Raw genomic sequence first — 13213 nt, 5'->3', positions numbered from 1 at the left:
GATGGTCATGAGGGTGGGTAATTAATGACATTGTTTTAATTTTTGGGTGAACTAACCCTTTAAGTTAAATGTATAAATTAGTGTACTCAAATATTTCAAGTTAAGAACAATAAAAATGTATGAGTACAAAATAAAAATCTTACTTAAACTTTGAGTTTCTTAACTTAAAAAAATCTCATTCAACTTTTTTTGAGTTCTGACAACTTATTAGGGTTTACAGTGAAGTAAATAACTTGTTTGATTTGCAAGAACTCAAAATAAAAAAGTTAATTGGGGGGAGGGGGGGTGCTAATGTTATTTCATGCATTCTGACTTATTTACACTATAAAGTGTTGCATTCTCATGCTAAACATGGCCACATTTTCAAAACACGAGCTGGACGTTTGGCAGAGTATTTCTGTGCCAAAAACACTACTTCCAGCTTGGGATATGTTTCAGAGAGTTTTTTTCGAGTATGGCCCTTTATCGTGTAATGAAGGGCGGAATTCCTTGTATGGGCACTTCTTCCTGATAAGCATGCACACACATCACCCAGAGCAAGAGCAAGAACATGCCCGTCAATGCGCTTCGTTCGGCGTTACGGAAGCCGAGAGAGTTTTCAACAATGGCTGTGTCCTAATTCAGGGGCTGCACCCTTTGAAGGCTGCATACATCATCGAGGCAGTCTCATTTAAGAAAAATAACCGTTAGATTGCAAAGTAAGAAATTACAGTATTTTACACCTCACAATGAAAATCAGTCAATTTTATTACAGTTAATTTTCTTAAATAAGACCTACTTGATGATGTGCAGCCTTCAAATGCGATTTCCAGAGGACGCAGCCTCCGAAATGAGACGCATCTCCTGTCACCAAAGGAGTGTGTTTTTGGTTGTAAGGGAAAGATTACCTTTTTCAGCTTCCCAAAGAAGGGTAGGGTAGGGTAGGGTAGGGTAGGGTAGGGATGGGATGGGATGGGATGGGATGGGATGGGATGGGATAGATAGATAGATAGATAGATAGATAGATAGATAGATAGATAGATAGATAGATAGATAGATAGATAGATAGATAGATAGATAGATAGATAGATAGATAGATAGATAGATAGATAGATGTTCTTATGCAAGGCATGTCCCATGTTGTTTGATGTTCTTGATGACAGTTGTGACAGCAATTCCAGCAATGACAAAGGTCTGAATGTCACTGATATATCTCAAGCCTAAATTTACCCCTGAGCCTGGAGAGACAGGAACAGGTGGAGATCAGGCACTGCCAAATACTTGTGCCACAAATCTTATGGGCCACTTTTTCATGGGGGTGTGTGTTTAGGGAGCAAGTGTCTCATTTCTGTGTGTATGCATAACACCCTTTTCAGATCCAAGAGAGTTTGCGGGGCAACACAACCCACATTGGGGTTTATGTTTAAAGCCAGCTGGTCTGGCTTTATTAATGCAGGGCATTTCTTTTGTGTTCATTCTTTTTTTTTTTTTTTTAATTTAATTTAATTATTATTATTTTTTTTTTTGTAACTGTTTGATTAACCTAGCCCACAGCTGGAGCTGCAGGGTGTGACTTCCTGGGGAAGCACAAGATCGGCACCGGTGAGTTTTTCCTCTCCAAGCTCTTCCCTTCCTCCTTCCCCTCTTGTGATGAGCCGAAAAATTGTGTCTGTGGAAAAACCGAGAACTGCACAGTGGCCGGGCATAGTATGTTGTAGGGAGAGATTTTTCCATTTGTCCTTCTGTGAGGGGATTTCAGTTCAAACAGTGTGAGCTGTGAAGTTTGGGGGGTCTAAAACATCTAAGGTGAAACAAGTTGCTAATAATCCATTTAATAATTTGTTCTAATTTCCATAATTAATCTACAACTGAAATGATCACAGACACAAGGACTGTCTAATCCGAGATTATTTGGTGCTTTTATGTTGTTGTAATTCCTCAACGTCAGGCTAAATTATTACTCCTGTTCAGAGTAATTGAATCCAGCAACTATTTGCTTGGTTTGAAATGAAGCATGGGGGAAACCTCGTAGTCTCAGCACAGTGTTGATTCTTCTCACTTGTGAGTTAGCTGCCACAACAGAATCAATATCAATTTGTATCACTCTGGCCTTAGTACAAGTTTGACATTGCTAGTTTAAGTTTGAAATGACTAGGGAATTGGTGAGCTTACACTAGCAGAAGCAGTTTGAACAGTTTGACAAGTTTGCACCTGAGAACTCAGGGAATCTGTGGGTAGTGTTTAAAATTAAAGAAAACAGATAAATATTTCAGAATTCTGAGACATACAGAAAATGTGAAGAGAAATGTTATCACATACTGCACTGTATAATAAAGATGAATGCCTGTATTATTCTGAAAACAGTATGTTACAAAGACGAGAAGATGTGATGGAAGAATTTTTCTCTCAAAAATAATATTTTAAACTTATATACTTTATATTATATAAGAACTAAATTTACAGTTGAAGACAACAATATAAGCTTAGTTTTATCAAATCAACTTAATCCTTAGAATATATATATATATATATATATATATATATATATATATATATATATATATATATATATATATATATATATACATGTTCTTATATATATATGTGTGTGTGTGTGTGTGTGTGTGTGTGTGTGTGTGTAAATATACAAATAAATGTATATTGTAATTACAAATATTGTATTTTTTTCAACAATATATCCAGCAATATATAGTTTGTTTTGACATCAGCTTAGTCCTTTGAGGAAAAAAATATCCATGTGAAATTTAATATTTGTTTAATTTCTTTTTTTTTTCTTTATTTATATTAATTCTATATCTATATTTACTTAAAATATTTACAATATTTTTTAAGACTCAACAATATACGCTTAGTTTTGACATCAGCTTAGTCCTTTGAGAATAAAATCGGGATTCAATCTGCTTTCTCCTCTAGCGCAGTTTATTTGCATTCTGAGAACAATATTTCTGAGGCAGCATATTTTTAAGAAAGCATCCCTTACAAGCTTTCTGCCATCTAATCCCTCTCTTCCTGGGTGTTCAGGGTGTGACATTCCGCACCCCCCACCAACCCACCCCATGGAGACACAGGCAAGGCAGCTCTGACCCAGTTTACCAAAGCTCCCATGTTTGTCATTTGAAAAACTTTCTCGCTACCAAAATAAATAAATAAATAAAAATCTTTGATCTGAATTGTGGTTGGAAAAGAGCGTTGTTTTCTCGCAGCAAAGGTGGTGCACTTTGTAGAGGAGGCACCCTTTTCTTTTTGAACCCTTCTCTGTCTATTCGCCAGTGGCTATGTCAGGATTCGGTTTGTCTGCCTGTTTGTGTGTGTTTTCGCACACTAGTCCTCTTCTCTCAGCTCCCGCAGGCTCCCGTGTTATTTGCAAAATCTATAATAGCCTCAAATTAACCGGAAATTACGCAAATATGACAGTCAGCCTTGTTTGCTTTTGCTCGTATTTATCAGAACATCTAAAAGCATAAGTGATCCGAACTGGAGCCAGTCGCCGTTAAGGGTGCGACAAAGACGAACCTGTTTGTGCACCAACGCAGTCTACATTAACTACGAAACATATACGGTGTTGAGAAATGAACCCCCCACATTTATTTATATTAATCACAGTTGGCACGCAGGCGTCGGAGTATTACCATCCTTATGTTGCATATTGCAGATCCAGATGCCATGTTCTTAGGTTACATGCTTCCATACTACTGTCTGTTGGAGGAGTATTTCATATTTAAAACAAACGGTGACATATTAAACACATGGAAACAGTTTCATGGAGAATTATCTTTGTCCTACTATAATTGCTCGCAGTGACGGCTTACTTTTTATTTCTTCTCTTTCTTCTCTCTCTTTTTTATAATCTAATTCCAATATTTCACACTGGAGCTGTAGTCTAGGCCGTCTGACGTTGCTCCTTTCTTTATTCTCTTTCTCTCTTTTTGCTCATCTCACTCCTCTGCCCCTTGGAGAGGGTGGCATCGGCGCAGCGCTCCGCTCAGCTCCTCCGTGGGTCTTACATGTTGGATGGGGCCCGTCTGAATCTACAAAACACGAGTGCTTCACCGCCTTTTGATCTTAGGCTAATCTCTGTTGCCTGCCTCCAGTCTCATCTTGTTTGAATAAGAATGAGTCTGGGGTGCTATTGCAGGCACAAAGAGGTTTAGGCGGCATCCGTTCAGCAGAGCAATGCTGCGCGGGTACGTGTACACCCAGAATCACTCCTCAAGACTCAGCGCTCATATGCTTCTATATTCTCTAGTGTGAAGCTTCTGCGAGCGTGTGTGCGTGACTTGTTAAAAACCTCTGACGTATCATTTTGTCTGAGTAGTAAATTAGTGAATTTGCCTGCAAATACAATGAGAGTTTGAGATCCAACCATGATGTGACTTTTCTAATGTGTCTCACATTGATGAAATTTCTGTCATTATTGATTCACACTGATGTTCTTTAAAACCAGTGTGACTTTCTTTCTTCTGTGGAAGGAGAAACTTAACAGAATGCACAAGCTGTTCTTTTCCATACTATGAAAGTTAATGGTGAATATGACATTCCACCTCCACAAATTGACCTCCACAACTGCAACATTTTCAAAGCACGATATTCTGTGAATAATGACTCACATTCAGAAGTGTGGGGAAGTACATTTTTTTTTTTTTTTTTTTTAAACTTTATTTTGCAGTGTCCTTGTTGTATATGTTACATGTTGTTACTATGGTAATAACAGTAAATTATGAATAATTACATGCAACTAACCCTAAACCTAACCCTATAGTAAGTACATGTAGTTAATTCATAAATAAGTGTAATCAATTTCTTAGAGAAAGTAAACAGTACTTTTATATTGTAATAATATTTCACAATATTATTTATTTTCATCAAATAAATGGACCCTCGGTGAGCCCAAAAGACTTCTTTCAAAAACATTAAAAATTCTTATACCAACCCCAACATTTTAGAGTACATTTCTGTGTTCTGACGTGAAATAATGACAGAGATTTTATTTTTGGGTGAACTTGTCCTTGTAAACTTATGCCTTGTAAAATCTTGGTTTTGGTCATTTACATGTAAGGCTAATATAACAGCACAACTATTCCATTGTGGCGTAGACCTGAGATCCTGTCTATTCTGTAGTTTATGTGGCATAGAGAAGGGCTTCTGAGTTCATTTCTTAGGTCAAGAGGACAGTGGTCCTGTTTTTGCTTTTTCTACTACAGCCTGAGAAGAGAAAGCAAGAGAGTAAAAAAAAGAGAGAGGGTTTGATTTCTTTACCACCTGAAGTGTGCACGAGTGTAACTGGCCTGCAGTTTCAAAACTGCTGGAAAGAAAGAGAATAAATGAGAGAACAGCACACAGACAAAAACTGAAGGGATGAAAGAGTAAAAAGAACTGCATTTGATGTCTAATAAGAGTTTGGGACGAAAAATCACACACATCAGACACATTAGACATACTTATATATGTACGTAACCACCCCCTGCACGGATAATCACACTGTCTGGTACAGTATAGCAACAATTATATGACCAGTTTGGAATATACATAAGAAAATACAGGTAGAATTTCCATTGCCTGTCCATAATGCCCACCATCTGTTAGGACCCGACTTCTGCACAAGCTCAGGAAACACCGGTTGGCACTCTAAGTCTGGAGACAGAAAAATGTGATGTTGGCATCTTTTTTAGTGTCGCCGTTGTGGGGAAAAAAAGCATGCTGAAACAATGAAATAACTGTGCAAGTTTTGCAGAGGTTATGAGTGAATTAGTTTCCACCGTTCAAAGGAGGAAAAATCATTAGAGTATATGATTGTTATATAATATATAACATATAATAATAATTTATTTATTTTTCATTTTTAACTTCAGACAGACAAATGGAACTTTGAGCTAAAGGATGAAATATACAAAGATGTATATTAAATGTATATAAAAGTGTATACAAAGATGTAAGTGATACAGTCAACTGCATAATTTAGGAAGCAGCAGACTTCAAAAATGTAATTTCTAAAATAAATTGACTGACAATTTAAGGTGGTCTATATGGGACAGAGAGTAGGTGCCAGTGCTTTTACTGAGAGATTTGCATCCTCATATTTATTTATTTACTAAATGCTTACTAAATGTTACTGTGAGCCATGCTGCTTAACATATGCTTGTTTCTGCTTCCATTTAACTTACAGTTAAACAATTGTATTATGTAGTTGTGATGGAGAGGGTTTACTCTTTTGTGAGAAAGCCTTAGTGCGCCCCTGCTGGCCGAGGTATGTATTGCAGTTACACATTTCACTCACAAGGCAGAGAACTGTTTCAAGAAACTGCCCTTTAAGCTGTGCTTTTACATGTTTGGAGCTAAAGTAAACATAGTTTTCAACTTTTACTGTCATTTGACACTAACTCCTATTTAGGCCTCCATTAGCAAGTGGGACAGAGTACAGGTGTATTGACAGGGGAGATAAAGACTTCAGTAGAGTGCAGGGTAACTGGAACTGGGGTGGCTTTTTCCAGCACACAGCTTTAATACTGAAACCAGAGCAGCAGCATCCTGCACAAAGGCTTAACCGTGTTGTGCTGCTTGTGGTTCATTTATAATGAATCAAAGGTGTAGCGTTCACGCGCTGTTTGCCCAACAGAAGATGCAAATTACCAAATTTGTCCCCACACGAGTCAACACTTCACTACCGGTTTTCTTCCAACCACAATATGTGTTAGTGTGCTCTCAGGTGCTATTTAAATGCAATGAAGAGAGGGCTCAACCTGTGATGATTTCATCAGATATGCGCTTTCAGAAGTTAAATGTATACTTGGAAAGTTGAAGTTACACTTTTTTATATTACTTTGAGATTAATAGAAAGTTGCAGCGATATGTAAAATGGCTCGCCGTAGATAAAGGCTTTGAAGGGTCAGAAGAGCTAATGGAAGATGAGATCTCATCTTCCCTTGAGAACTATTGCTAAACTGTTTTTCTGTGATCAATCAGGCATTCGTTTGCTTAATATCCATTTAAAAAAAAAAAAAAAATGAAATTTCTATCATTAATTACTCACCCTCTTGTTGTCCCAAACATGTAAGACTGTCGTTTGTCTTCAGAACATAAATTAAGATATTTTTGATGAAATCCAAGGGTATCTGATCACATAGGCAGCAATGTCATTGCACCCTTTGAGGTCCAGAAAGGTATTAAAGACATCGTTAAAATAGCTCATGTGACTACAGTGGTTCAACCTTAAAGGTGCACTAGAATTAAATATTGAATTTACCTCGGCATAGTTGAATAACAAGAGTTCAGTACATGGAAAAGACATACACTGAGTTTCAAAATCCATTGTTTCCTCTTTCTTATATAAATCTCATTTGTTTAAAAGACCCCTGAAGAACAGGTGAATCTCAACATAACACCGACTGTTACATAACAGTCGGGATTATTAATATGTACGCCCCCAATATTTGCATATGCCAGCTCATGTTCAAGCATTAGACAAGGGCAGAACGTCTGGATCTGTGCACAGCTGAATCATCAGACTAGGTAAGCAAGCAAGAACAATAGCGAAAAATGGCAGATGGAACAATAATAACTGACATGATCCATGATAACATGATATTTTTAGTGATATTTGTAAATTGTCTTTCTAAATGTTTCGTTAGCATGTTGCTAATGTACTGTTAAATGTGGTTAAAGTTACCATCGTTTATTACTGTATTCACGGAGAAAAGAGCCGTCGCTATTTTCATTATTAAACATTGCAGTCTGTATAATTCATAAACACAACTTCATTCTTTATAAATCTCTCCAACAGTGTGTAACGTTAGCTTTAGCCACGGCGCACCATCAAACTCATTCAGAATCAAATATAAACATCCAAATAAATACAATACTTACGCGATTAGACATGCTGCATGACGAACACTTTGTAAAGATCCATTTTGAGGGTTATATTAGCTGTGTGAACTGTGTTTATGCTGTTCGAGGCAAGCGCGAGCTCCGGGGGCGGGGAAGCACGAGAATTAAAGAGGCCGCAGCCTATATATCAGTGCATAGTTAATGATGCCCCAAAACAGGCAGTTAAAAAAAAAAATATATGGGGTATTTTGAGCTGAAACTTCACAGACACATTCAGGGGACACTTGAGACTTATATTACATCTTTTAAAAAAACGTTCACGGTCACCTTTAATGTTATGAAGCGACGAGAATCCTTTTTGTGAAAAAAAGTATTCAAAAGAAAACAAAAATAACGCAGGCTCAGTATTGGTCGGCATTACTGACGTAGAACCTGGAAGCACTGTAACGTAAATAGTGTAGCAGAATAACGGGACAAGGTTAAGGTTGAACCACTGTAGTAACATGAACTATTTTAACAATGTCTTTAGTACCTTTCTGGACCTCAAAAGGTGCAATGACATTGCTGTCTATGTGTGGATCAGAGACCCTTGGATTTCATCAAAAATATCTTAATTTGTGTTCCGAAGATGAACAGAGGTCTTACGGGTTTGGAATGACATGAGGGTGAGTACTTAATGACAGAAATTTTCATTTTTGGGTGAACTAACCATTTAGGCTCTTTGGGATCCCAAACGTAAAATCATATCATGAGGGTTAAAAACAGAATACATTTAGACATAAATCCATACTGAACTGAGGCTGAAACAAAAGTGCCATTTCGTAGCCCTCTAAAACCAACTCTTTTCAAGACTCTTACATAATTTTGTGCTGCATAAATACCCCAGATAGTGAGTGTGTGTTTTCCTCTCCCTATCTGTCAGTGTGTCTATCTTTCTATCTAAAACTTCAAAGTTTAGGAGAGAAAACAGTGCAAGAGACAGGAAATGGGTGAAATTAAAGGTGGCAGAGAGAGAGAGAGGCAGAGGGAAGGAGTAAGATAAACTGAGGAAGGAGAAAAGAAGAATCCATGATCTGGCCAGACCAGGGAGACAGGCTCATCCCCGGTGCTCTCCTGTACTGTGAAAGCTCAGCTCTGGTGTTTGAGCACTTGACAGTGTTATCAGCACTGACAGCCAGATTGTGTTTTCACATGAGTGTGATCAGCAACAGATTACACACGGATACTCACGCACACACTCGTACACTAACAGCCTTGCTTGTTCCTGTTTGCCAAAGAAAATGTGTTGATGTTTATCGTGCTCTTAAAATAAAACGAAATAGAGGCCTTGTCCCTCTATCCTCCCCGAACGCTACTTATGTCTGACTGAAGATAATAAGACACACGTGGGTAACTACCGGGCTCCCGAAAAGAAAACAATGTAGGCGGGATTGTTGTCAGCCACTAACATTGTGTATTTATCTTCCATCTCCTTACATCTGCTCGTTACAAACATGAACAGATGAGGCCGAAACCTCAAAATTACCTTTCTCTGAAAAGCCTCTTGTATGTGTATACGAAATGACATAACAGCTACTGGACACTTTCCTTGTGGCTTTGAACTTACTGGAAATCGGATTGTTGATCCTGAGTGATGGCAAGCAGGTTCAGTTTGGACCGACAGTCTGGGATAGACAGCCAAGGAAAACAAGAGGGAGAATAATTCATGTGTGTATACACATGTATACAGTATGTGTCTGTCTGTTTGTAAATTAGGTCAGGAAATGTAACTTTGCAATGTTTTACGTTTCCATTGACATAAACCTCCCATTTGAGATATTACAGTAAAGTGCCTTTGGGGAATGTCTAACAGACAAATTTAGACATTTTAACAAACTCATTAGTCAGCTCTACTGCACAATGTTTAGTAGACTGAACTAATATAGTGAAAATCACCAATCCAAATAAAACCAAATATTAAAAATATCTAATGTTTATATATATATATATATATATATATATATATATATATATATATATATATATATATATTTCAATTCACATTTTTTTGTGTTGTTGTTGTTGTTGTTGTTGTTGTTTTTGTTTTAAAGGTTTAGTTCACATAAAATGAAAATTCTGTCATTAATTACTCACTATGTCGTTCCTCACCTGTAAGACGTTCATCTTCGGAACACAAATTAAGATATTTTTGATCAAATCCAATGGCTCAGTGAGGCCTGCACTGACCGCAAGACAATTAACACTTTCAGTGCCTAGAAAGCTACTAAAGACATATTTAAAACAGATCATGTGACTACAGTGGTTCAAGCTTAATGTTATGAAGCGACGAGAATACTTTTTTGTGCTCCAAAAAAACTAAATAACAACTTTATTCAACAATATCTAGTGAAGGGCAATTTCAAAACACTGCTTTATGAAGCTTTGAAGTTTTACGAATCTTTTTTTTTCGAATCAGTGGTTCGGAGCGTGTATCAAACTGCCAAAGTCACGCCCCCCAGTGGTGAACCATTGAAACACTTATGACGAAACAAATCCTCGTTTACTGAAATCACGTGATTTTGGCAGTTTGATACACGTTCCGAACCACTGATTCGAAGCTTCATGAAGCAGTGTTTTGAAATCGCCCATCACTAGATATTGTTGAATAAAGTTATTTTGTTTTTTTGTGCAAAAAAAGTATTCTCATCGCTTCATAACATTAAGGTTGAACCACTGTAGTCACATTAACTGTTTTAAATACGTCTTTAGTAGCTTTTTGGGCATTGAAAGTGTTAATTATCTTGCTGGCAATGCAGGCCTCACTGAATCAGATTTTATCAAAAATATCTTAATTTGTGTTCTGAAGATGAACGAAGGTCTGACGGGTGTAGAACAACATGAGGGTGAGTAATTAATGACAGAATTTAAAAATTATTTAAAATTATATATATATATATATATATATATATATATATATATATATATATATATATATATATATATATATATAATTTTAAATAATTATTAAATATTTAAATATAAATAGTTATTATTATTAATTAATTTGATATTTGATGTCATTTTCTAGTGAGACATTTTTAAAAGTAAAAAAAATCATCCATTAAACAACTTTCTGTATAAAGCTCCTCTTTGTAGAAGTTAAACTGTGCGAATAATAGCCCGAACTGGTCAGAGAGAGAGAAAAAAAAGAGAGAGCGAGAAAAAGAATGGCAGGAAATGACAGGAACAAAATGTAAATATTTACTTGCAAATGTGTAATAATAGCTATTCACTACATAACAGAAAAGTGATCTCTAAGGCAAATGAATATTTGTGGTGTTATTCCTTTGCAGATCTAAGTCAGCCAGGTCAACATCAATGATAAACGTTATAGTTGCTGTAGTTACTGTTGTTTCTGTTCCTCTTCCTGTTCTTTATCTAGTTTACCTACCACATGAATATGCAAGAGGCAACTCAATAACTGTGTTTATATATTTATTTATTCCTTTTGTAGTTCCCCCAGCCATGCAGTGTATCTTGAACACTGTGCCTAGATATAGCTATTAACACAGAAAGAATTTCTCTCTCCCTTTTTGTCTCTTCACCAGGTGCCAACTAAACAAACAAAACCGCACACTGAAACCTAAGAGGGTCTTCCTGCTAAAACTGTCTGCTGGAGCTGGAAGAACTGAAGAAATTGTGATCACGGTGGGTATAACATATACATTATTTTCAAATGGACATAACAGTTAATAAAAATGATATTGTGGCCTGATCTTGAGGCTAAAGATATTTTCATTGACTGATATATGTAGTATGAGGAACTATCCGTGTAAATATATGGTGAATCAGAGAATCTGATGAAACTTATCATGTGGTATCATATAGCTAGTGGAACCGAAGCCGTATTGATCCAGATATTGAAATTACCAATAAAAATGCAATTCAAGATTACAGTGTCTTGTGACCCAGAAGTGGGATCCCACGGAAGCTGATCCCACTGGGTCCAGTTACAGTCTGTCAGGCAGATTAGCAGGTGTTATTAATTCATTAACTGATTTCATGTTTTACCTCTACCTCTGGTTTGTCTGTCACTGACTCAAGTAGTGTTTAAAGTTAATTCTAAGGCAATCGTTTCATGGAAAAATGAAATATCAGCATGACGCAATTCAGATGACTGCTTTAAGATGGGGAACTGAAAAAAAACAGCAATATGATAGTTTCTTTTCTTTTGTCAATCGCTTAAACGTAAATTCGACCATTATTTGAACATCTGAACATTATTTGAACATATTTATTATCTGAACATTCACAGGATGGTCTTTGGCATGCATGGAGAGCTTTGGTGATAGTAACCAAGGTTTTGCCTCTCATCTTAAAGGGTTTGTTCACCCAAAAATGAAATTCTGTCATTAATTACTCACCCTTATGTTGTTCCAAACACATAAAATCTTTGTTCATCTTCGAAACACAAATTAAGCATTCTGACGTAGAACCTGTAAGCGTAGACCTAAACAGCGTAGGAGACTGACAGGGGAGAGGCGAATTTGTTGAATAAAGTTGTTATTTTTTGTTTTGTTTTTGCACACAAAAAATATTCTTGTCGCTTTTTAACATTAAGGTTGAACGACTAGTCACATGGACTATTTTAACAATGACTTTACTACTTTTCTTTACCTTGAATGATGGTAATTACGTCGCTTTCTATGGGGGATAAAAAAAAAAAACCTCTTGGATTTCATCAAAAATATCTTAATTTGTGATCTGAAGATGAACGATTGTCTCACGGGTTTGCAACGACATAAGTGTGAGTACTTACAGTAATGACAGAAATTTCATTTTTGGGTGAACTAGCCCTCTAATTCTCATCTTTTGATTCCTCTGTAGATGTGTTTAAATCCTTTCATGGTGGGACAGATCTGTCTGTGATTTGTTCATGTTTAGCATGTGTTAAAGTACTTATCTCCAGTGATAAGGAATTTCATTTAAATATATGGTGAGAAGATTGTCTTGCTGGGCTGTGAGAGGGCACTAATCTATGCAGGCTTAAGTCCTTTATGTTATTTTATAAATTCTTCAGATTGGGGTTCATTACAGCACTGCTTCATAGATGGTTTTCTAAAGATCTTGAGAATATAATGTTCTGACTGAGTTCTCCTACACAGGTTGCCACTTTTTTATTATATATATATATATATATATATATATATATATATATATATATATATATAGTTATATATATATGTATATATATATATATAGTTATATATATATATATATATATATATATATATGTATATATATATATATATAGTTATATATATATAAACTTTTCCATTTTAGTGGACTATAGAACTAGTTTCGGATCTAATTAAAACACTAACTGACACATGTTGGGTTTTCATGTTTGATG

At 36.2% G+C, this 13213-nt stretch overlaps 1 protein-coding gene across 1 annotated transcript in view; it reads left to right on the top strand.

The window, feature by feature from the left end:
- Nucleotides 1-1373: 1373 nt before the first annotated feature.
- mef2cb (myocyte enhancer factor 2cb) overlaps nucleotides 1374-13213 on the top strand; it is an 88412-nt gene continuing 76572 nt past the window's right edge. Inside the window, exons 1-2 of the mRNA XM_048189147.1 lie at nucleotides 1374-1581; nucleotides 11409-11508. The gene's annotated coding sequence lies outside the window, so the exon portion shown is untranslated. The remainder of the gene's footprint in view (nucleotides 1582-11408; nucleotides 11509-13213) is intronic.

Source organism: Megalobrama amblycephala, linkage group LG4 (genome assembly GCF_018812025.1).
Source record: "Megalobrama amblycephala isolate DHTTF-2021 linkage group LG4, ASM1881202v1, whole genome shotgun sequence".
Lineage (NCBI taxonomy): Eukaryota > Metazoa > Chordata > Actinopteri > Cypriniformes > Xenocyprididae > Megalobrama > Megalobrama amblycephala.
Note: the sequence above shows the minus strand (reverse complement) of the source record. Positions and strands in the feature narration are given on the sequence as shown.